General features: G+C 42.7%; 1 protein-coding gene across 1 annotated transcript in view; it reads left to right on the top strand.

Moving 5' to 3' along the window:
* Positions 1-2,848: 2,848 nt before the first annotated feature.
* Positions 2,849-25,498, top strand: part of LOC132883294 (histone-lysine N-methyltransferase PRDM9-like) — a 74,828-nt gene continuing 52,178 nt past the window's right edge. The window contains exon 1 of the mRNA XM_060916730.1: positions 2,849-3,008. The gene's annotated coding sequence lies outside the window, so the exon portion shown is untranslated. The remainder of the gene's footprint in view (positions 3,009-25,498) is intronic.

Here is a 25,498-nt window from a genome sequence, read left to right as displayed (position 1 = left end):
CGTGGTCGGTCCGCTTCAACCACTTCAGCATTTTTGTTCTGGCAAGAGTCGGCGCAGCGTGTGCGGTAGCAATTCCATTCCAAGTCCATATAATGCGGACTCCGGCCGAAGATTCTAGAACAGAATGCGCTGCTCTGTAGCCTACGGATGCAGGTGCATCGAAAGTGTAGCTACTAATGTATTTTTCGCCGTTAACGTTTTAAAATTAAAATTGACAAATTAGGTGAATGTCTACGTATGTGTTACGGCTTTGTAAATAATATTAATGTAGAACTTTTTTCTAGATCTATTTTTTTCCATTGTCCCGGGATTGTCCCAGATATGATAATTTTGTGTCCCGATGACATTTTTTATGGTCCCCGGGACATCGGGACACTGTTAGTTTCGAGCGCTGTGCACATCCAAATCAAGCTGCTGTTGGTAATCGAGCTAAGGGTCCCAGCAGGGTGCCAGAGAAATCCAATCCTACATGCACACAAGGAAATCGAGCTATTGTGTGAGGTACATTGTGCACCCGAGCCACAGGTGGTGCTACACGCCTCATCGTGTTGGTACACTTCCGGTTGTCGTCATGAAGAAGAGCTATTCAAGAGTATAAACAAAGTTATCAGTTCCGTGTTCACAAGAAGTGTTTGTAGTTTGTATATACGAACAGAAGTGTTCCTAATAAAATGGCCACTAAGTTGAAGTTGATCTGTAATGGTGAACATATTAACTGTTAGCCTGCTAACATGCTAATAACTTACCAACTGGGTAAAGGGTGCATACAGGGGCGCCGCTAGAAATCTTGGGCCCTATGAAAGATTACAATTTAGGGCCCCCCCCGGTAAAATTTTCAAGTTCAAGCAACTGAATTTGAAGTCTGTTTTTAGCTGACACTTCTACTTTACTATGCATGTGATCAGCTGCCGAGCAAGTTTAGGTGATACAATTATTTGGTATATGAACATTTTAAATGCAGAACTGTCAGAATTAGACTGAATAGACTGTTGCCTTAAAAATGATATATATGGAAGATATATATATATATATATATATATATATATATATATATATATATATATATATATATATTTTTTTTTTTTCTTTTATGAGCAACTATTATTAGGCCACTCAGTAGCCTATGGAGTTCATTCAATCCAAATGTTTGTGTTGAGAGAAATTGCATGCATCACTGTATCAGTATGGATTTATAACATTCTGTATGCACATTATGGATACTCCAGAGCCCTCCAGCAAACATCATCAATAATCAGGATTACAAAATGTATTCCTTTGTTTCCTCCATTTATTGACTTATTGTATGTGATCAAATGTACGCCTTGATGAATAACTACACTAGTTTTTTGATACAGTTACATAGTACACTGCAAGAAATCCACTAAGTGTTTTTGGTTTCTTTTAGGCATCACACATTTATTAGAAAACACAGCAAATGTTCAAATATTCAAGTTAAATACTTAGCAAAAGTATCAATAAATCCACACATGAACAATAGCAATGATATCTATGACCACAGCTAATGTGCAAAATATTAAAGTTAAATGCTTAACAATATCAACAAATCCACACATGAACAATGGCAAAACACCGAGAATTAATTATACAATAAAGATACCTATGAAAAAAGGTGATTTTTTTTCACACACAGTGTGATATCCGGACTTCATAATTCATCACACCTGCTCCTGCTTAGCAACTTCTAGAATGTTCACCTCTGCTGCGCACATCGAAAAACTGACAGCTGATCTAAGCTGTGCTAATAGCGGCGCTGTGCACACACGGAGCTACACATTTCACTGTCCCGCGCCCAGAATCACACTGTACCATTAGTGAAAAGGGTGGAGGGGTGAAATGACAATATCATAAATCTCATCTCATCTCATTATCTCTAGCCGCTTTATCCTTCTACAGGGTCGCAGGCAAGCTGGAGCCTATCCCAGCTGACTACGGGCGAAAGGCGGGGTACACCCTGGACAAGTCGCCAGGTCATCGCAGGGCTGACACATAGACACAGACAACCATTCACACTCACATTCACACCTACGGTCAATTTAGAGACACCAGTTAACCTAACCTGCATGTCTTTGGACTGTGGGGGAAACCGGAGCACCCGGAGGAAACCCACGCGGACACGGGGAGAACATGCAAACTCCACACAGAAAGGCCCTCGCCGGCCACGGGGCTCGAACCCAGGACCTTCTTGCTGTGAGGCGACAGCGCTAACCACTACACCACCGTGCCGCCCCAATATCATAAATAATTCAAGAAAAATGTTATAGCAAATCATAACCATGTATAATTTGCATATTTTAACAGATGAAATGAAATATTTTATTTAAAAAACTTACACAAGGCAATACTATTAAAATAATATTAATATCCCTCACAGGCCCCCCTGTCAGTGCCAGGCCCTTAGAATCGTCCTAACTTTCCCCCCCCCTAGCGGCGCCCCTGGGTGCGTACATGCCCAGACACAAGTGTTCCTAATAAAGTGGCGGCTAAGGTGAAGTGTCATGCCGAACGAGGCTGTTGTGTTTCCCGCTTGTGGTCTCGTCACTCCCGGAAGGGGCAGTGCTGAAGTAAGTAGCTCGACTATGTAGCTCGATACGGTTTACATGCACTAAGTAGCTCGGCAGAAATCGCATAATCTAGGTCGTGTAGCTCGATTACGAGAAATCAAGTTCGGTTCAATTTCAGCCGAGCTAAGGTGTTTCCATGGCATTTAGAACTTCGATTTCAGTCGAGCAACGGCAGAAATTCGATTTTCTCTATGTGCATGTAAACGCACTCATTGGCTTTTGGGTTGGGCTGGGATAGGCGTCCTCCACCCTGAAACTCCGCTCCAGTCCAGGTGGTGGCGCTAACGCGTCCAGTAGCTGCTTCTCCAACCGCCAGTAAACATTGGAGAAGAACAAGACGCTGCTCGTCTGAGCCGCTTTAGCCCCTCGAGTTATAAAAATAAAAACGCGTTATTGTGTCTGGCTCTGAGGATTTAAAACCCTGAGGTAAGTTAAACTGAAGGTGTGTGGTCGAATCCCAAATATATCTCCACTTTACTGTTTTAGGAACTCCGTTCAGTATGAAATAATGCCGTGTGCACCCTAGATAGTGCACTATTTATCCACTCAGGAGAGAGTTGTAGTTTGGCTAACCTGTTTAGTTGTGTATTGAAAGTATTTAAATCTTCACTTCAAGTTCATTTCCATCGCTTTCTTTTTTCTTCTAAATTGCAACTTCCTCGCAAGTCACCAACACTTCATTATAAAAGAAAGACAGGATGAGGTGAAAAATGAAATCTTGGCGAAAATTTCATCGTCGCATCTTAGCAAGTCATAGCAAGTGTACGGTTTATTTCTTATAGCTAACAGATATTAGCATACTTAAATTGTAAAAGAAAAGTGAAATCATTGAAGCTAGATATTGTTCTGTCGTTATTCCGGAAATGTATTTAATTATTTATGGTCGGTGTGTTTATATAAAAGCATGTTTAGCCGCGGTAAAAGCTAACGCAGTGACTGTGCTTTTTCTGTATAAAAACATTGAGCCAAGCTAACAGTGCTAACTGTGGTAATATGAATACATCTTTAACAAAAGTGAGATTATTGAAGCTAGATATTACTCTCTGGTGATTTTACAGTTGGTTTGTTTCTATACGAGAACATTAAAGGGCTGATGACACGTTTTTGACATCTTTGGCGATGTTTTATAACATAAAAAATAATTCCCGATGATCCATATATTAATTCACGAAGGCGCCTATTTTACAAGTTATGATAAAAAACGCGGCTATTTGGGCAAATTTGACGGGGCTGCAGCACCCAGGAGACGAAAGAGAAGGAGGAGCTATATGACGTCAGCGAAAGAACCTTCCTCCTCACTTACCAGTTTGTTGTTGATGCGGCAGGTGTTCACTTAATAATAATAATTATATGTTATTATAATATGTAGTTATTATGCCTTCGCGTTGTGTTGCCGGCTTTTGCTCCAAAACCCACAAGGATGGGGTAAGTTTATTCAAGTTTCCCAGAGATCCCGAGCTGCATGCGAAGTGGGTGAAGCAAGTCAGGCGCACTCGTGACAAGTGGGAGCCCTCACCAACATCCGTCCTGTGCTCTGAACACTTCGATTTGGATTGTTTTGACACCCTTCCCAGCTTAAAAGAATCTCTTGGGTGTTCAGTTCAGCACAAACGTGTGTTGCTTCCATCAGCAGTGCCTACAGTATTCCGGAGGGGGTCTACTAGTAGCTATGCCGGATCCAGCAGTCGCCTGGGACAAGGCGACTCCTCCAAAGACAGTCCAACTGTCAGAACATGTGTTGAGAAAAGACATAAGATAAAGGTACGTAGAGCTATAGAGTGCTCCGACATGATGCTAAAAATAGTAACCATGCGGTCTGTGCGACCATCTTGGAAGTGACTCGCTCCAGAGCGCTCATAGAGTACACATCATAGAGTACACATTCATGATAATCATAAATGTAATCATAAAGTCGGCGTGATATCAGTCATGTATTTGCTTGTGAAAGCTTGCACTGTCTTCGATGGTGTTGGATTGTTTGTTTACGTCGTCTTAGTACTAATACAAAAAAACCTGATCTATGGGTATGGGCATCATATCGCCTAGTCTTCCTCCTCACTTGCTGGTTTGTTGACGTGACAGATTTGTAGTAGCAGTTGTAGTATTTTGCCTTTGCATTGTGGTCTCTTATTGCCAAGTTGAAAGAATTTGTTTCTCAAAGCAAACACTGAGGGAAAGCTAACTTAGCCAGACAAGTGGGCTACAGATTGTCATTTGCTTACGCTGATGTAGGTTATCAAATATTTTGCTTCATTCAAGGATAAGACTAAGAAGCCATAAACTAGAAGACATACCTGCCAATATTATCCTAAATGTATCACGGATCAGGCATAGTTGTAAGCTTATTATGTTAGCCGTTTGCATGCTCCAGTAGGAACTATGTATTCAGTGTAGCATATGGTTTACATGATATAAGCAGTGTTTACACATGCAAGACAACAATACACAATATTAAAATATTGATTCCGTAACATTTTGAACAAATACGGGTTGACCTACCAATCCTTGTTATCCAACCTTGTGGTGTTCAATGTTGGGCTGTCTGCCTGTCCGCTGTCTATCTTGGAGTCGGAATTGGAGTCACTCTCAGATTGCACAGTAACAGGTTCAAACCTGTACAGTTGGATGCACCCGTGTTTGTCATCACTTGATTCTTCCGATCTATCCCACTCACAACACAATTCTAGACTCCCAGAAGAGGAAAAACTAGAGAGTTCACCGGCGTTTTCATGCGCCATTTCCATTGAGTAGACAGCCAGTGAACCGCAGCGTGTTCTTCCGCTGACGTCACAACATGGCCGCGAGCCACGGACCCAGTTTTCTTGCGCTGTGCAATTAAAAGTTGGATATTCGTGTAACAACAGCTTCTTTTCACGTAATTATAACAGAAATCTAACATGTTTGCCATGTTGTATAGTTTATTTAAGAAATTGCATAGAGTCATGTTCATGTCATCAGCCCTTTAAGCCGAGCTAAAATGCTAACGGAGCTAATTGCCTTTGAGCGGCGCGCAAACAGCTGCCATTGTTGTCAAGAAAAGCTAATGGAGCTTACTGTGGTAATATGAATACATCTTTAACAAAAGTGAGATTATTGAAATTCAGCCTGTAGACATATTGAACAAAAATAGACAGGACATACGAGCCAACATATAAAGACACAACACATTGAAATACACTGAACATTGAGAGAAAAAAATGAGATGGAGTGAACCAAAGAGAGAGAGAGAGAGGCAGGCTTAAGGCCTCTGCATGCTCTTGCGACAAGGCTTTTGCAGATAGCTTTTCGCAGACAGTTGTAATTTATCGTTGAGCGGGGAGTAATAAGCGTACGCGATGGTATTCACCGCCACAACGCAAGGGGTGCGAAATCGCTAGGAGTAGTTGGTGGGTGTGGTTAGTGGAGTGTTTATCCTCCGGTTACTTATAATGACTAGAACTGGAGTCGTATAGATGTACGTACTTCCTCGATCAACCGCTCTTCGTGCTGCTCCATCTTCGCTCGTGTTTTTAAAAATGGCGGTCGTGAAAAGAAACCAAACCGGGAAAGTAGGGAAGCGGAAGTGCGTGTACAGCGGATGTAGAGTGGACCAATCAGAGCCCTCTTGTCTGCGAGGCTTCTGCGGTGGTCACAGTTTTTGGGAGGTGCGCGCAGAGCGTCTGCGAAGGTGGGGGGCTACGCAGATGCCATCTGTGAGGACTACGTTGTCAGCATAAATTGGCCTTTAGAAAGGGAAAAAGATGTGGAGGCAGAGTTCGATGCATCAGAGCCAGTACAGTAAGTAAGGGGGAGAGAATGGTGACAAAATTACAATCAAGATAGATATTGGCGTGGGGTATGAGCTGCTATAACCAGGTTCAAGATTCAAGATGTTTATTTGTCATATACACAATAACAGACACAGCGCTTTATTATTGGGTAATGAAATTCTTATTTTGCAACTGGGTCATTCCATGTCAATTCACACAAATGCCCAAAACCTCCCCAGTGACACCTCTTCAATTTGCCTTATTTTTATTTTCTTAGTGCCTTATGATGTCAAATGAAAGAATCCAAAATTTTAGCTTCCTAGCTTCGAACGTTTTTTGAGTTATGGCCCTTCAAAGTTTGGGTGCCACGCCCACTTTTGGGGTCTGGAAATTGCGCACTTAATTTGCAAGCATTTTTGGAGGCCCATATTTTTTGTTCTAAGGGGGATATAGACCTGTAAATTGCTATATCTATGTATTCTGGCCCTGTCTATCAGATTCTGCACCTAAAAATAGCACAGGTTTACTAACTTTATAGATATTAACCCCTTAAAAGTGGATTTTTTTAATGACAATAATTTTTTTGACATTTTGGGGGTCCATATCTTGGAAAGTTTTTATGTTGATGGGGTTTCAACTGATTTATCATATTTGGGAACTCTACTGTGTACTTGGAGAGTTTCATGGCACTCAGAGGTTTGGTGGATGTACAGGAGGGCCCCAGATATGGCTTTGGGACAAAATTACCATTTGGTACGTACTACTTCAGGCCATTAATTGGCCATGTGGGCACATGATGACTGGAATGAACCTTTAACCCTATCAACAGACACCTTTTATCAAACTTTTAAGCCAATAAAAACTTTGATTATCCAACTCCTTCAATATAAACTAAGCATTTGTATATGGTACTATTTTTGCATATTTTCTGAAAAATCCGAAAAGTCCGGAAAGTAGGTCAACTGTTTTGACTGCCTATTCATGATTAATGTAGGGGCAGTTGGTGTTAAGTGATCAATCTCATTAAATCAGTCTCATTGAATCGGTCTCATTAATTACTACTATTAATTTTGGTGCTTAATAATAAATTACCAAACAGCTAAATTATGGTATATTCCAAATTATTATGATCACTTACCGTATTACATAACTCATATGCACCTTGGAATTCTTTTGAGATTGGGCTACTTCGAAAAGATTAGGCACAACAAATAAACACACAGTTTCAATAATAATTGAATTTATTACAACAAAGATAAAAATGAATAATGGCAGTTGAAATATATACAAATATGAGATATACTTGAGCGTGTGTGTAAGGGGAGGTGACCACATGTTTCTAAGTAGAACAAAAGAGTTAGCTTTAGTTGTTAGCTAAGGTGTGTGTGTGTGTCCACGTGGTGGAGGCCTAGCTTGGTTGCTAGCTAAGACAAAGGAATGTTATCTAAGTAGAACAAAGGATTCGTTCTGTTGCTAACTAAGGTGTTTGAGCAATTCCAGTGTTATGGACGTGACACTTGAACTCAAAATGGCAACAAATGACCCAGTGCATGTTTTATTGTCTCCCAGGATTTAAACAGGTGTTGCATATTTTAAGGCTGTACCATACTGGAGAAGTGATAGAACAAGAACAATTCCCATAGTACATCTAGGGCATGTCAGAAAAGGCCAATAAAAGATGCGTTATGGATGTGACAGAAAAAGTATCACTTTTCTTGGGTGACTGTATATTTTTATCAAACTCTGTGAAACTGTAAACCTAATGTCGAAATGGAGATATCCATTTGATAGAGGGGTCCAAGGTGAATATTAAAAAATCTTTGTTTAAAATATTTTGTATTTCATGCAGAGTTTCGGAAGGAAAAGTCAGCGTTATGGATGTGACGAAATTCCGTTATGGATGTGACGCGTCTGAAATAGACATGGCGTATGTTTAGAAAATCAGCAATTTAACCACCATAACCCTTTGAAAAACTCTCTAAATATCAGCTAAAACTATCAAAGTTATTTAATAATATTTAGGATGGCTATTGTTTTGCTGTTTTGTGGATTTTAGCATACATTTCTGTGGCTTATGGCAATAATATAGAATTGTACATGATCAAAGTTGATTTTAGCTTGGGTTTTACATTATAAGAAAGAAAGACTGACAGTGACATATTAGGTTGGTTACAAATTGGTTCAACTTATTCACATCTGTAAAATACAGGCCTAGGTGATATCTCTGGGAGTGGTTTTGATGTATTACATGCTGCTTTATTTTTGCATGGTGAGGTTGACATTTACATGGAATTGCCCTTTGTGGGTGTGAGGCCTTGTGGCCTAAACAAAAGGTTAGCCTAGCTTGCTAACGAGACAAAAGAATTAGCCGTGTGTTGCTAGCTAAGCTAGCTTATAACACTATTAAATCCACTGAAATCTTGATGAGGTCAAAATATGTGTAATAATGAAATTAAGGGTTAGAAGGGAATAGAGGAAAGCATGCAAAAGCCTATCTATTAAGCAATTGATTGATCAAAACAAAATAGAACAATCAATTAAACACCGAGTGTTTGCAGTGTACACAATTAAACAATTCCTGAGTTTAATTCACACTCCTTACTAAAGCTAATTCCGAAGACTAGTTTTGCCCAATTGCCAGTCTCTTACTTCAGTATCTTGCTCCCAGTGCAAGATTACAGAGATGTTCCAAAACTTTGAGTCCACAGGAGCGCGTGAGTAGCTTCTGTAGAAAGCAGAGAATTCTTGGTCCGACGCTTCGTAGTTCGTGGGAAGAAAGTCTCTGATCAAACAATGTGCACAGCGCTTTTAGTTAGAAGGAAATCCGGTCACTTCTAACTTTAAATGAAATGTTTTGGGCGGCAGTTCGTAACGTTACTATAATAGACAAACAAAACCAGCTGTAGCTCAACCGAGAGAGAGAGAGCACGATTTAAGTAGTTCTACCGTGGCCAAGGGTAAACAAAAACCATGTTGAATCGTTTTGTTGGGAGAAAGACGTCTTTATCTTGGGGGCTCTGACGAGCGGTCCTCCTTGTGTCCGTGTGCTTGAGTTCACGCGGAGCCAAAAGAGGAAGTCGGAAGTGTTGCTCAGTTACTTATGCCTTCATTGAGTATGTGCCGTAGGTGATCCTGTCCCGGCGTGACGTAGGCCATCGCGGAAGTGGGTTGATGGGATTTGTAGTTCTTAGGCGGACTGTGGTTGCGTCACTTATAGATTCATGTAGAGCCTCTGATTTTCCGTTTCAAAAAACAGCAAATTCCGTTTCGGAGGATAGTGAATTCTATTTCAATTCCGTTTCAGATAATTTGATATTTAATTTAGAAAAAAACTAATAAAATTTAAAAACTGTGACATTTAGCCCACTTTATGTTACAATAAAATTATATTTTGTTTGATGTTTATATCTTTGATTTTGCTACAATTAATAACTCGTATGCTTTTGCAAATGCTTTTTTTGGCACTGAAAACTAGGTTTAAGATTATTTCAAGTACATTTTAACATATATAAAGTTATTGTTTCAGGTATCTGGTGGTGGGGAGGCTTCTGCATAGCTTTATTGTGGCTGCTTGAATGTTGCTAGCACCAGCCTCTTGTGCTCGAAATGTAGTTTATATTTAAAGAAGCCTCCCCAAACTTGACAGCCAGAGACCTCTGCCCTCTCCCCAAAGAACCAGCGCGGGCAGGGCCCGCTAGCCCCGCGCCTTGGGACATAATTCGCCCCGAGGCGAGCCGCGGTGCTGCGCTTAGGTTTCCTTTCAATCTAGGGCTCCAGCCCGACTTTGGACGCCCGTAGCTCGGGCAGGGGAGGTCCCAGCCACCCCAAACTTGACAGCCAGAGACCTCTGCCCTCTCCCCAAAGAACCAGTGTGGGCACGGCGCGCCAGCCCCGCGCCTCGGGACGTAATTCGCCCCGCGGCGCTGCGCTTAGGTTTCCTTTCAATCCAGGGCTCCAGCCTGACTTTGGACGCCCATAGCTCGGGCAGGGGAGGTCTCAGCCACCCCAAACTTGACAGCCAGAGACCTCTCCCCAAAGAACCAGTGCTGCCAGGGCCTGCTAGCCCCGCGCCTCGGGACGTAATTCGCTCCGAGGCGAGCCGCGGCGCTGCGCTTAGGTTTCGCTTCTATCCCGGGCTCCAGCCCGAATTTGGATGCCCGTAGCTCAGGCAGGGGAGGTCCCAGCCGCCCCAAACTTGACAGCCAGAGACCTCTGCCCTCTCCCCAAAGAACCAGTCCTGCCAGGGCCTGCTAGCCCCGCGCCTCAGGACGAAGAGCCACGGTGCTCGGCTTTAGTTTCGTTTTCCCATCGGCGGCTCCAGCCCCACTTTGGACACCCGTAGCTCGGGCAGGGGAGGTCCCAGCCTCCCCAAGCTTAGAATGTGTAGATTCCATTTCTGACAAATTCCGTTTCAGATGCATAATTCCGCGATTTCCGTCCGTTTTCCGCGATCGCGGATTTTCAGTCCCTCTACTCATGGAAGAAGTGACGTAGGTCAACGCGGAAGTTGGTTGGTGGGATCTGTAGTTTCTTAAAGGGACTGTGGCGTTGTACTTGCATTAAGGTAGTAAAAGCACACCCATATAGTGATTTTAATTATGTGATGGTATTGGTGGCATTGTGAAGCGCCTGGTTGCCCGAGCAAGTCTGCAGGCCACTGATGATGATCACATTCTCACTGCTCAACAGATGTATCAATGGGCAAGCAAACATATTGAGAATGTGAAATTCTTATTTGTTACCAGCGAGGGTATCTCTCTTCATGAGAAAGAGTTCGAACTTGATGGCAGGTATTCATCAGCCAAGGCAATATCTGGTACTCGGTCTCATCACAGCTTCATACCTATTTCCAGTGGAAAACTGGAGATGCGGAAGATTTCTCAGGACTTGACATTTTCCATTGTGTCGGTGGGTGCCACTGATGGTACTGATTCTACTGCAACCCCAAGTCATGCTTGTGATGGTGCAGAGGATTTCAGTTCATATCAGCCTGGGCAATATATTGCTTGTGTGTATGACAACAACTGGTATGTGGCAAACATTGTCGACCGTTCTGATGAACACAATCAGTGCGTTTACATGCACATAGAGAAAATCGAATTTCTGCCGTAGCTCGACTGAAATCGAAGTTCTAAATGCCATGGAAACATCTTAGCTCGGCAGAAATCGAACCAAACTGGATTTCTCGTAATCGAGCTACGCGACCTAGATTATGCGATTGTAGCCGAGCTACTTAGTGCATGTAAACTCTATCAAGCTACGTAGTTGAGCTGCTTACTTCAGCACTGCCCCTTCCGGAAGTGACGAGTGACGAGACCACAAGCGGGAAACACAACAGCCCCGGTCGGCATGACACTTCACCTTAGCCGCCACTTTATTAGGAACATTTGTGTCTGGGCATGTATGCATCCATTTCCAATTAGTTGGTAGGTTATTAGCATGTTAGCAGGCTAACAGTTAATATGTTCACCATTACAGATCAACTTCAACTTAGTGGCCATTTTATTCGGAACACTTCTGTTCGTATGTACAAACACTCTTCTTGTGAACACGGAACTGATAACTTTGTTTATACTCTTGAATAGCTCTTCTTCATGACGACAACCGGAAGTGTACCAACACGATGGGGCGTGTAGCGCCACCTGTGGCTCGGGTGCACAATGTGCCTCACACAATAGCTCGATTTCCTTGTGTGTATGTAGGATTGGATTTCTCTGGCACCCCTGCTGGGACCCTTAGCTCGATTACCGACAGTAGCTCGATTTGGATGTACATGTAAACGCACTGAATGATGTATATTGTCATTTCATGAAACGGTCAAACACGACTCTGTCTTGGCCTGCTGAAAACCGCCAAAATCCACCATGCTGGGTGCCATTTCAAGGCTTTATATGTCGTGTAAATGCGCCAGAGATTCAAGGTCGTAGTGCTCGGCATTATAAACTTGTTGCGGTTGATGTAGAAAGAATTGAGATGCTTCTTCCAAAGTACATTCATGCTTATTAACTGTCAGTGTCAGTCAGCAAGCCTGGTTATGGTTTTATATTGAGTTGAATTGTTTTGTGTTGTGCCTACATGTATTTTACAGCAGTAAATGGCATCCATGCCTCATTAAAATTGTCTGATCTGATCACATGACTGTTCTTAAGTAAGTGTAGTTTAAGTTACGTGTGTGTACAGTGTGCAAAGGGTTAATAAATGTAAACTGTCAGTTTATATATTCATATGTGTTCAGTGATATTATCCTTGTTTTAATCTTAGTATTTTATAATTTGAATGTGTTTTAGTACCTTTTGGTTTGAATTGGCAGTTAAGACAATAGCTGACCTACTTTCCGGACTTCTCGGATTTTTCAGAAAATATGCAAAAACAGGACCATATACAAATGCTTAGTTTATATTGAAGGAGTTGGATAATCAAAGTTTTTATTGGCTTAAAAGTTTGATAAAAGGTTTCTGTTGATAGGGTTAAAGGCTCATTCCAGTCATCATGTGCCCACATGGCCAACTAATGGCCTGAAGTAGGACGTACCAAACGGTAATTTTGTCCCGAAGCCATATTTGGGGCCCTCCTGTACCCCCACCAAACCTCTGAGTGCCCTGAAACTCTCCAAGTACACAGTAGAGTTCCCAAATATGATGATAAATCAGTTTAAACCCTATCAACACAAAAACCTTCCAAGATATGGACCCCTGAAATGTCAAAAAAAAAAATTGTCATTAAAAAAATCCACTTCTAAGGGGTTAATATCTCTAAAGTTAGTAAACTTGTGCTATTTTTAGGTGCAGAATCAGATAGACGGGGCCAGAATACATAGTTATAGCAATTTACAGGTCTATATTCCCCTTAGAACAAAATATATGGGCCTCCAAAAATGCTTGCAAATTAAGTGTACATTTCCCAGACCCCAAAAGTGGGTGTGGCACCCAAACTTTGAAGGGCCAAAATTCAAAAACCGTTCCAGCTAGAAAGCTAAAATTTTGGATTCTTTCTTTTGACATCATAAGGCACTAATAAAATAAATATCAGGCAAATTGAAGAGGTGTCACTGGGGAGGGTGTGTGAATTGACATGGAATGACCCAACTGCCCGACCAAACTGTGCTTACCAATATAAAAAGAAATATATGAAATATAAAGTGCATATCGAATGCAAAATATAAAAGTAGAATGAAAAATGAAGATAACATTTAAAAAAAGGGGGGGGGGAACAATGTACAAATATAGAGGTAGATATACCGTGCAATGTCTTGTGCAAAATTGCTAATATAATCCGTGGTTCAAAGCCTGATGGAAATATAGAGGTAGATGGTGATTATAATCCATGGTTCAAAAGCCTGATGGCCTGGGGGTAAAAACTGTTTGTCAGTCTAGTAGTCCTTGCTTTCATACTCCTTTAGCGTCTGCCAGATGGTCGGAGCATGAATAGTCTGTGTTGTGGGTGTGTTTGGTCCCTGATGATGCTCTGTGCCCTTTTTGTGACCCGGGTGTTGTAAATGTCCTGTAGTGGGGGGAGGACAGCTCCACAGATGAACTGTGCCATTTTAATGACACAATGGAGAGCCTTTCTGTCCTGAGTTGTGCAGTTCCCGTACCACACAGTGATGGAATTTGTCAGGACACTCTCCACTGTGCACCTGTAGAAGTTGCTGAGGAGTTTGGTGGACAGTCCAAATTTCCTCAGCTTCCTCAGGAAGAAGAGTCTCTGTTGAGCCTTCTTGATGGTCTGCTGTGTGTCCAGGTGAGATCCTCACTGATGTGAGTTCTGAGGAATTTAAATGTTTTCACTCTCTCCACCTGTGTCCCGTTGATGTGCAGCGAGGCGTGCTGGTCTCTCCTCTTCCTTGGGTCAATAATCATCTCCTTGGTCTTCTCAGCATTCAAGGAGAGGTTATTTTCCCGGCACCAGGAGACCAGCTGAGCCACCTCCTCCCTGTAGACTCTCTCATCTCTGCCGGTGATCAGCCCAATGACAGTGGTGTCGTCAGCGAACTTGATGATGGAAGTGTTGCTCTGGGTGGGGGTGCAGTTGTAGGTGAAGAGGGTGTACAGGAGTGGACTGAGCACACAGCCTTTGGGGGTCCCTGTGCTCACTGTCTTGGTGCTGGATATTCTGGTACCGACTCTGACAGCCTGGGGTCTGTTTGTGAGAAAGTCCAGGACCCAGCAGCAGAGGGAGGATGTCAGTCCAAGGGTGGAGAGCTTCTCTGTCAGTCTGCTGGGGATGACGGTGTTGAAGGCTGAACTGTAGTCCACAAACAGCATTCGGACATGGGTGTCCCTGTGTTCCAGGTGTGACAAGGCTGTGTGGATGGCTGCATTGACGGCATCATCAGTTGAACGGTTCTGACGATATGCAAATTGAAGGGGGTCTGTTGTGTCTGGGATGCCCTTTTTGATGTGTGACATGACTATCCTCTCAAAACGCTTCATTACAACTGAAGTGAGTGCAATTAGACGATAGTCATTCAGGCATGTTATATTGTTTTTCTTTGGGAGGGGCACTATGGTGGTGGTCTTGAAGCATGTGGGCACAGAAGACATGGAGAGGGACAGGTTGAAAATGTCTGTGAAGACCTCTGCTAACTGTGTGGAGCAGGCCCTCAAAGCACGGCCGGGGATGTTGTCAGGGCCGGCTGCCTTTCGGGGGTTAGTCCTCCTGAAGACCTTGGTCACCTCGGTTATAGTCACAATGGGTGAAGAGCTCTGTGCTGCCTCTGTTGGTAGAATCCCTTGGTGTTGGTTGGTGTTGAGGGTGTCGAAGCGAGCATAGAACTTGTTCAGCTCATCTGGTGATGCGTTGTGGTTGGCTGTGACCCTGCTGTTCTTCTGCTGGAAATTGATGTGTTGCAGGCCCTGCCACATGCATCTGGAGTCTGAGGTGTTGTAATATCCTTCCAGCTTCAGTCTGCACTGCCTCTTGGCTTCCCTGATGGATCTGCGGAGGTCATATCTGGCCTTTTTATATCCATCTCCGTCACCAGAGGCAAAAGCGGTGGAGCGTGCATGTAGCATGGAGCGTACTTCACTGTTAATCCAAGGTTTTTGGTTAGGATATATTTTGCAGCGCTTGGTGGGGACAATGTCATTAATATGTAGTGGATGTTCATTATGTCTAACTATTACAGATATTTTAAGTTCGTTTCTTAGACAAGGATTTTTTTTTTTTTAAGCTTGTTACCTCGTTAACAGTTTTGGCGAGAATCTCCTGCCTTCTTCAGAAACAGTCACCAGATGTCGAGTGGTGACGTGCCTTATCAGCTGATGTTGCGTTACGGAGGCGTGAACGTCCCGCCCAATTTGACAGGTAGTTAACGCCTCCTGCTGTCAGGTCGCTCCTCCAGGACGGCACTCCAGGTGAGCGACAGCGCGTACGCTCCCTCATCCCGGTTCATCGTCCTCTGCGCCCGCTTTCGTATCTCCACTGCCTCTAAAATCCAACGCTGGAATCTATTTTCTTCAGCGCGAATGTCTCTGGCCTCTTCCCAATTCATTATGTGATTTTGCCGTTTGCAGTGGTCTGAAATGGCTGATTTTAGGTTTTCTTGGTTTGCTTTTTCTTTTTCGGATCTTGTGAGTCTTTTTGTTGTTTCTTTTTCACATTCTATTTGGTGTTCTTTCCTTCGAGTATGGAAGCATCTGCCCGTTTCACCAATATAGACTTTATTACATGAACGGCAAGGGATTTTATAGATGACGTTGCATTTATTGTCCAGTTGTATTTTGTCTTTGGGGTGAACTAGCAGCTGTTGGAGGTTCTTGTATGGTTTGACCGGGGTGTTGATGTGGTATTTCCTCATGGATCGTTGGATGCGTTCTGTGGCTCCTTTTATGTATGGTAGTGTGACAAAGCCCCGGTTTGTTTTTTTCGGTGTTTTTTCTTGTTTGTTTTTTTTCTTTTATTTGTGTCTGTAATTTCCCTTTCCGAATTGCCCACGGTGGATATTGGCAGTTTTTTAATGCCTGTTGGATGTGTTGGTCCTCCTCCTGTCTGTCTTTCTCCTCTGTGATGCTCTGTGCTCGGTCGTATAGTGTTCTGATTACTGACATTTTGTGTGCGATGGGATGTTCAGATGTCCAGAGAAGATATTGGTCGGTATGTGTAGGTTTTCTGTATGTTGTAATTCTGATATTACCTTCTTCTGTGTGGTGTATTTTTAGGTCCAGAAATGCTATTGTCTTGTCCATTTCCTCTTTGTGTGTGAATTTGATGTTGCCTGTCTTGTCTATGGAGTTTAAATGATCCGTGAGTTGTTGTGTGTGGCCTGTTTTTGGTTATTTCAAGAATGTCGTCAACGTATCTTTTCCAGAAGATAGGTTTGCAGTCATCCGGTGCTGTTTCTATGGCTCGGGTTTCCAGATCCTCCATAAAAAAGTTGCATCGAGTGGCAGATAGCGGGTCCCCCATTGCAAATCCCTCTTTTTGTCTGTAGATTGTACCTCTGAATTGGAAATATGTGGACATGGAAATGAAATGTAATAGTTTTGTTATGTCCTGTGCTGTAAGTTTTGTACGTTTTTTCAAGGTTCTGTCTGCTTTTAACCGGTTTTCTACTATGTTGAGAGTGTTTGTGACCGGTGTTTTTGTAAAGAGGGATATGACATCATGTGATACAAAGATTTCGTCCTTTTTTATCTTGATTTCCTTTAGTTCTTTCGCCAGTTGTTTTGAGTTTTTGCAGTGGTATTCCGTAAGTCCGAGGAGTGGTTTAATTATGTCTGCCAGTGTCTTGGAAAGGTCGTAAGTAACTGATCCTATACTGTCTACTATGGGTCTTAGTGGTGCTCCGGGTTTATGAATTTTTGGTGTGCCGTATATCCGGGGGGTGATGTTTGCTGTGGGGATGAAGTGGTTGTATGCTTTAGTCTTTTTTTTTCTTTTCCTCTGTCGGGTCTTTTTTTAATACTTCATACGTGTTTGGGTCTGTGAGCATTTCATTCATTTTGTTTTTCATATTGATTAGTGTCCAGGATAACCGTGGTCCTCCCTTTATCAGCCGGTAATATTGTTATTTTCTTGTTCTTTGTAAGTGTTCTGATGGCTTCCATTTCCTGTTTGGTTATGTTTCTGGGTGGCGGTTTAGCTGAGGTGAGGATACCTGCTATTTCGTTCCTTAATGCGGCCTTCTGTCCTTGGTCCTGTATCATATTGCACGCTAGTTCCGTGGCTAATATGAATTCTTCATGCGGGATTTTATTTGGTGTGATGGCATAGTTTAGTCCCCGTGAGAGTATAGTGCATTCTGCTGTTGTTAGTGTATGTTTAGACAGGTTGCAAATCCATTTTTTTCGTTTGTTTGCTTGTCCTTGCATTTATTTTGTTTCTTATTGATAAGTCTGTTCAGTTTTTTAATATGGCATGTTTTTGTTTTTGAAAACTCTTGTTCTTGTATTGCATTCAGATGTTCTTCCATATTTTTTTCCATTTCACTGCTGAATTTGAACCGGCGTTTGAAATCTTGAAGGCGGGAGATTCTCGCTGAAACTGTTAACGAGGTAACAAGCTTAAAAAAAAAAAAATCCTTGTCTAAGAAACGAACTTAAAATAAATGTCATTAATATACGTACTGATGTAGCCGGTGACCACAGATGCATATTCCTCTAAATCCACAGAACAGTCTTCTCTCAAAGCAGCCGTCTTAAACACATCCCAGTTTGTAGAACTGAAGCAGTCCTGGAGCACCAGATCAGTCTCTTCATTCCAAACTTTAACAGTTTTACTCACTGTGGGGGCTTGTTTGAGAAGGGCCTTGTAGGCTGGGTAGAGGAACACAGAGATGTGGTCAGACTGTCCAAAGTGGGGGCAGGGCACAGCCTTGTAGCCATTTCTCACGTTGCTGTAGACATGGTCCAGGATGTTGTTGTCCCTTGTCAGAAAGCTCACGTGTTGATGGTACTTTGGTAGCACAGTCCTGAGGTTGCAATGATTAAAATCCCCGGCCACGATGAACACACCATCTGGGTGTGTGGTCTCGTGTTTGCCGATGATGTCATGTAGTAGTCCTAGCGCTGTAGTGCGGTTGGCCCGCGGCGGGATGTAAACAGCCAGCATAAACACAGCACTGAACTCCCTCGGTAGATAAAAGGGTCTGCACTTCACCATCAGCACTTCAATGTCCGCACAACAGTGTTTTTCAACCACCTGTACGTCTGTACACCATCTGTTGTTAACATAAACACACACACACCGCCACCTTTTGTTTTTACCGGAAGCAGATGTGCGGTCTCTGCGGTGCATGGAGTGGGTCTGTAGTTCAATGGCCGGATCTGGCAGGCTTGCAGTAGTCCAGGTTTCCGTAAAAATCAGGGCACAACACACTCTGATCTCACGTTGAGATGTTATCCTGGTTCTCAGCTCATCCATCTTATTCTTGAGCGAGCGAACGTTAGCTAGCAGAAGGCTAGGTAGCAGTTGTCTTGTAACTCTAGCCTTTAGCCTAGCATGTAGCCCGCCTCTCTTTCCGCGCCTCCGTTTTGGGTGCGTGGATCATCGGCCGTTTCGCCTACTCGAGTCTGGTGATGATGCGGCCTGCCGGATGGTGTCGGTGTAGCTTCGGTCGGTGTCGGTGATGAGAAGAAAGCTACAGTCCAGAAGGACTGGCCTGGGCCAGTGGTGAATTTTACCAATGTCCAGAAGTGTGTCTTTGCTGTAGGTGATCCTAGTGTACAAGCACTGAGCATTTGTCACAATCAAAATTACTAAAAGACAATCGGTGTCGGGAGTGCATCGCAAACACGTTCACCACGGGAGGCGCCATTGTGCAGCTATGGTGGTGATATTGCGGTCGCAGTAGAGTGTTCCATTAACATAAAGCTTGTCGACAGACAGTGTAGCTCATTTACCTTCTTACCGGAGTTGTTTCGTTACAGGCAAGAGGGCTCTTCTTTCCTGGATTTCTCGTGGGAATTGGTCGTTTAGTCCATATGATGTGCCTTTCAGTTCTTTTCCTTTGCTTTTAATAAGTTCTTTGTGCTTGTAGTGTTTGAATTTGGCTGTTATCGGAGGTGGCTTTTTATTGTCTTTGGAAGTGAGACGGTGGACTCGATGAAAGGTAATCCTGTTGACTGCGTCTGATGGGACTTTCAGAGATGACTACATGAATTCTTTCACAGCTTTCTCAGGATCATCAGGTATAGTTGTTGATAGTGGGATTCCTGAAAAAATGAGGTGGTCGTGCATGCTGTGGCATTGGAGGTCTAGTATTTTTTCTTTTTTTTTCTTTCATGATTCTATTTTTGCTAGTGAGATGAGTTACCTGGTTGGATAAGTTTGTGACCTTTCCTTTTAGTTCACTGTTTTCTAATACGAGTGTGTCGATCTGTGATTGAGAGAATGCGAGACTGGCTTTTAATTTGAGGCGGCGATGTTACACTGAGTCTATCGTGAGACTTTGGGTGAGATCCAACATGGCGGCGCGCTGAATACCGTTTGTAAACACAGGATTACAGGAATATTCTTTTCCTTCTGTTTAAACTGGTTATTACCCCTCAACAAGAACCGGCCAATCTGTTTACCTTTTCCGACGGCCACTTCATTCCAGACACTATGACATCTGAACCCAGCAAGAAACGCCCGACACGCGACTGGTCAACTGAGACAGACGAGGCTCCAGAGACTAGGGGTGGGCGATACTGGAATTTTGGTATTGATCTGATACCAAGTAAATACAGGGCTAGTATCGCCGATACTGATAGCGATACTTTTTACTTGAAATGTTTTGATCATTGAATAATTTTGTGATTTTTCCTTTTTTAGTTATGAGTATGATAAAACACAGGACAAAGATTTTAGGCAAATAAAAATGTTTTTTATTAACTAACTACAACAATATAAAACAATGTAACAGTATATTAATAATAAAATAATTTCCTTATCACCTTCTGCTACACAATTGTTTAAGAAAAAAGTCACTAGTGCAAAATAACAAAAAAGCAACAATGTAACAAAAATATAAATATAACAATGTCAACAACACCACAAAAATACCTTCCATTGCACGCAAATATTTGTGAAAAATAAAGTCAGTAATAAAGTAACAAAGTCAGTAGTGCAAAATAATTAAACAAAAGCAACAATGTCAGGGTTCTCCACGAGGGGTTTTAGAGGGGCGGGCCGCCCCCCTTTCTGTGATTCCCACCCCCCCTTTAATTTCTGCCGCCCCTTTACAAAAGGAAGAGACGTCCCTTTGTTTTCTTTGTGACAGATAGCCTTTCTCTGTTGGAGTACCGACAACGCGGCAACACCCGAGTGTGAAACTCATTTACCAGCAATTAGTTTAGTCAGTCTGACGATTATAGTCTAAGAAAAGCATTTCACACGTCGGCGTTTTTGACACATTGTTCTTACGCCGGGAGATAACATGCTGTGGCAGCGGGGGCGTGGTCAAGCATCGGTCTGTGACAGGAGGGCGGAGTCAGGGAAGGTAAGTGGCAGAATCACTACACCTGTCATTAATTAATGTGATTGTGTGTCTTCCCAGTGACCGCGCCCTATTTAAGGAGAGAGAGCGAGAGCAGAGGGAGCTCTCTCCCCAACCAGACGGCTGATGCGTGTGTGAGAGTATATATGAACGCTGAAAAGCTGAATAAAAGAGTTTTGTGAACTCAGTTCTGGCCTGCCGTCCTTCTGTGCTCCACCCACCTACATGAACTGTCACAGTGGTGCTGAAACCCGGGAGAGCACAGAAGGACGGCAGGCCAGAACTGAGTTCACAAAACACTCTTTTATTCAGCTTTTCAGTGTTCATATATACTCTCACACACGCGCACACATCAGCCGTCTGGTTGGGGAGAGAGCTCCCTCTGCTCTCGCTCTCTCTCCTTAAATAGGGCGCGGTCACTGGGAAGACACACAAACACAATTAATGACCGGTGTAGTGATTCTGCCACTTACCTTCGTGACTCCGCCCTCCTGTCACAGACCACTCCCCCGCTGCCACACGCCTTTATAATAACGTGTGAATCGACACCAAGTTCGAGATAACTGATTATTGTCGGCAGAGAAATAAAGGATAAAAACAAAAAGTTCAAAGTTGGTGCGGCAAATATGGCCATGGAGCGGTGTAAATATAGTTAAAACAACATCTTTTCGATGTACTTTACTCTCTAAAAAAAATAATTTTTTCCAGTGGTGCCTGCAATTACATTTCCATTTCAAACAATGTCAGCTTTTGTGGAGCAGTGTGAATATAGTTAATACAAAAACTTCTGTACTTTTTCTGTTCTTTTTTTGTAGTTTGCTAAATAAAAATTTTTTTTTTCCAGTTCCATTTCAAACAATGTGTCTGAATATGATGTGTTAGTGTGTAATGTTTGATGTATGATGTGTTTTGTACCAGTCCAATTGATTCCTCTATTCTAAATGATAACTGTTTGAGAGTATTTTATGCAAATGTTATGCAAATGACACATGTAAATCTATGCAAATTTGTTTCAAGGTCATCCGATTGACCCCCACCCCCCTATATTTTCAATCCGTGGAGAACCCTGAATGTAATAAATATAATATAAACAACACAAAAAAACCCTTCCATTGCACGCATATCTGTGTGAAAAATAGTCAGTAGTGCAAATCGGGTGTAAACTACAAGTGGCTTGTAACCTTTGGCTCTTTACGCACAAAGCCCTCCAAGGAAGTATCCCTTGAGGTGCCCTTTTGGCTCTGTTCCCATGTTGATAACAGATTTAAAGGTTTTTGTTCAGGAACAGTAACATTACATTCTTCCCTTTGATTGCACTTCTTCTCAGAGTTATTAACTGTCCCGCCTTAGAGAAAATCCTTTCTTTCTCAGTCCGTGCTCTGACTCTCCGCTCTCCGACAAAGCGGGGAGGGGCAAGGTGTGAGCGGCAGAGAGAGGTGTGCGGTCTACACAGACAGATTGAGAGAGAAACTACGCTCGCATGAACTCTGAGTAAATTCGAGTAATTTACTGGACATATTGAAGAGAAACTGCAACGAAAGTATCGATCTCATCACGCTAGTTTCGATTCCGATACTCACCTTGGTATCGATACTCAGATCGATACTCAGATCGATACACCCACCCCTGCCAGCGACTCCCCCCCCCCGCTATCAGTACTGCCAAGGTCACATCCATCGAGGTCAGTTTACTGGAGTCCAAAAACCACAAACTTGATATACTTGAACATCTTCATGAGGACGTCAAGGAATTAAAAGCCAGTCTCGCATTCTCTCAATCAGAGATATGAATACATCCTTAACAAAAATGAGATTATTGAAGCTAGATATTACTCTCTGGTGATTTTACGGTAGGTTTGTTTCTATACAAGAACGTTAAGCCGAGCTAAAAAGCTAACGATGCCAACTCCCTTTAGACGGAGCTAGGCGAACGGCGTGAAAAGCCACCATTGTGATCATGAAAAGCTAATGTAGCTAATTGCCTTTAGACGGAGCTAGGCGAACCGCACGAAAAGCCGCCATTGCTTTCACCGACCGCTAGCAGCCTGTACTTTACTGACAAGCAAACAAGCTTAAACAAAATTCAGATCATTGAAGGTAGACATTACTCTCATGATTTGGGGATAGAATTTGTTTTACAGGGATGAGAATTTTCTGCCGATCGGCGGATTTCCGACTTTTTCAGACCAAAATGATCGTTTTTGAGATCGATGTAAATCCGTTGAGAAATTTTCAGGGGGGGAGGTATGATTAACGATCTGTGGTCACCTTATAACGCAGACATCCCAAGTCTCCCAGAACTTCCGGGAGTCTACTGCATATTGATAGAAGCGAGCAAGAGCGTGCGCGCGCAACATTAAGGTCTGCATCACGCATCTCAGAATGTGCGTGCGCGAGGGAGACTGTGTGCAGTGTTGCCAGATATTGCTGACGTTTTCCATCCCAAAATATGTTCAAAACCCACCAAAATGCACTGAAAACCACCCAATGTGGCAACACTGCCTGTGTGGCTGTTCATGTAGCACATGCCAGACAAAGAGCATCCTGATTGGGTTACTCAGCAAAATAAGCCAATCAGCTTTCAGTGTGGGCGGGCTTTTATCCCTTTTCTCGAGGACCGACCGGCATAGCAGAGAGAGAGCGCGCGCCCCAAAAAACGAAAGTACAAAACCCACTTCAGCTCAGATTACACAAAATAATCTCCCTGTCTAATAATCTCCCTGTCTAATAAGGGTAGAAAATAATGACAGTTTTGCGCGATGTACTGTTTGCAGCAGTGATTTCAGCATTGCCCATGGTGGCTTAAATGATTGTAAAGGACATGTTGAGGTGAGCCGGGCGGCACGGTGGTGTAGTGGTTAGCGCTGTCGCCTCACAGCAAGAAAGTCCGGGTTCGAGCCCCGTGGCCGGCGAGGGCCTTTCTGTGTGGAGTTTGCATGTTCTCCCCGTGTCCGCGTGGGTTTCCTCCGGGTGCTCCGGTTTCCCCCACAGTCCAAAGACATGCAGGTTAGGTTAACTGGTGACTCTAAATTGAGCGTAGGTGTGAACGTGAGTGTGAATGGTTGTCTGTGTCTATGTGTCAGCCCTGTGATGACCTGGCGACTTGTCCAGGGTGTACCCCGCCTTTCGCCCGTAGTCAGCTGGGATAGGCTCCAGTTTGCCTGCGACCCTGTAGAACAGGATAAAGCGGCTAGAGATAATGAGATGAGATGTTGAGGTGAGGAGTGTCATTTCTTGTGCATTATATTTAGGCAGAGTTGTCAAGTAACGAAGTACAAATACTTCGTTACTTTACTTAAGTAGAAATTTTGGTACTTTCTACTTTACTGGAGTAATAATTTTTCAACCTACTTTTTATCTCTACTCGTTACATTTTCAAGCATTTACTTTTACTTCGTTACGTTTATAATAGTCTCGTTACTTGCATTTCATTGCGCCAATCTTTATATTACTTGTATTACTTTGTCCACCTAATAAACTGCCACTCAGGGCGCTCCAAGCACACAGCAATCCGAGCTCTGACTTCGACACCGTTAGTAAATTGCAGGCTCTCATTCGTTTGTCAGGAGTGGAATCCTCCCCCCCTCCCACACACACAAACCATATGTGGCATTCTCTTTTCTGAGTCAGGTTAAGTTTACAAACGCAGTTATGGTATCTTGGTGGGTGTTAGTGATTAAAGTGACAGGTCTTAGCTTAGTAAACGTTATATTAGCTTGTAGTGTGTCGGCATTCCAGTGGCCGCCCTTTCTCTCCTTGCCTGTGTTCAGCCTCGCATTGCTGGAACACAAACATTCTGTTGACTTCTCTCGGTGAAGCAGTAACTAGTAGGGATGAGAAAGTGTTTTTCTTGCATTTTAACTGGAACCTGCTGCCTCTACTGCACATCCCATATGAAAAAGAAAAAAACTGCAATTTTACAGTAGTGTTAGTGTAGTATTCATTCATAGCATTCAAATACTGTATTATTACTGCTGTTTAAACAATGAATGCAATGCAACTTTGGACACAAAATGATTGCCAGCATACTGCAAAAATATTGCGTTATACAATATTTTGGACATTACAATTTTTTTTTTTTAATATATACATTTTCAATAAAAATGTATTGATAACTAACTTCTGAGGTATGAAGTTTTACACCATTACAACACTTACAGACAACAAGTCATTATTACTTGTGCTTCATGAAACACATTTTAATGGGTCAGGAGAATGGACTGTATGTGGACTTCTAGGCTGCGCCTTTGTCCTTAATAGCATTTTTTCCTCTTTCGTTACTTTTACTTTTGTACTTTAAAGTAGTTTAGAAATCAGTATACTTTTTACTTTTACTTGAGTAAAAAGCTTCAGTTGATACTTTTACTTCATGAAAAGTATTTCTAAACCACAGTACTTCTACTTGAGTAATAAATGGTAATACTTTTGACACCTCTGTATTTAGGTCTACAACAGGCTGTCATGAAAAGACCAAACTTATTGAAGATTTCCGTAAAGTAACAATGTATGAATATACATCATATATATATCAAATACACGTCATATACAAGTGTGTATCTTTTTATAAATGAGGTTAGCTTGTCTAATGTAGCATGTTGGGGAGAATCATAGTATCATATCTATATTTCTGATAAAATTTTAGGTATGATACCGTGTATAACTCTCCTCCTTGTTGCTCATTTCATGGGGGGGGGAAATTGCTGGGATGTGCCACGCAGGAGCGTCTGCCCACGTTTTTTTAGGCCGAGA

This window comes from Neoarius graeffei, chromosome 1 (assembly GCF_027579695.1).
Source record: "Neoarius graeffei isolate fNeoGra1 chromosome 1, fNeoGra1.pri, whole genome shotgun sequence".
Lineage (NCBI taxonomy): Eukaryota > Metazoa > Chordata > Actinopteri > Siluriformes > Ariidae > Neoarius > Neoarius graeffei.
This window is presented reverse-complemented; position numbering and strand designations above follow the sequence as displayed.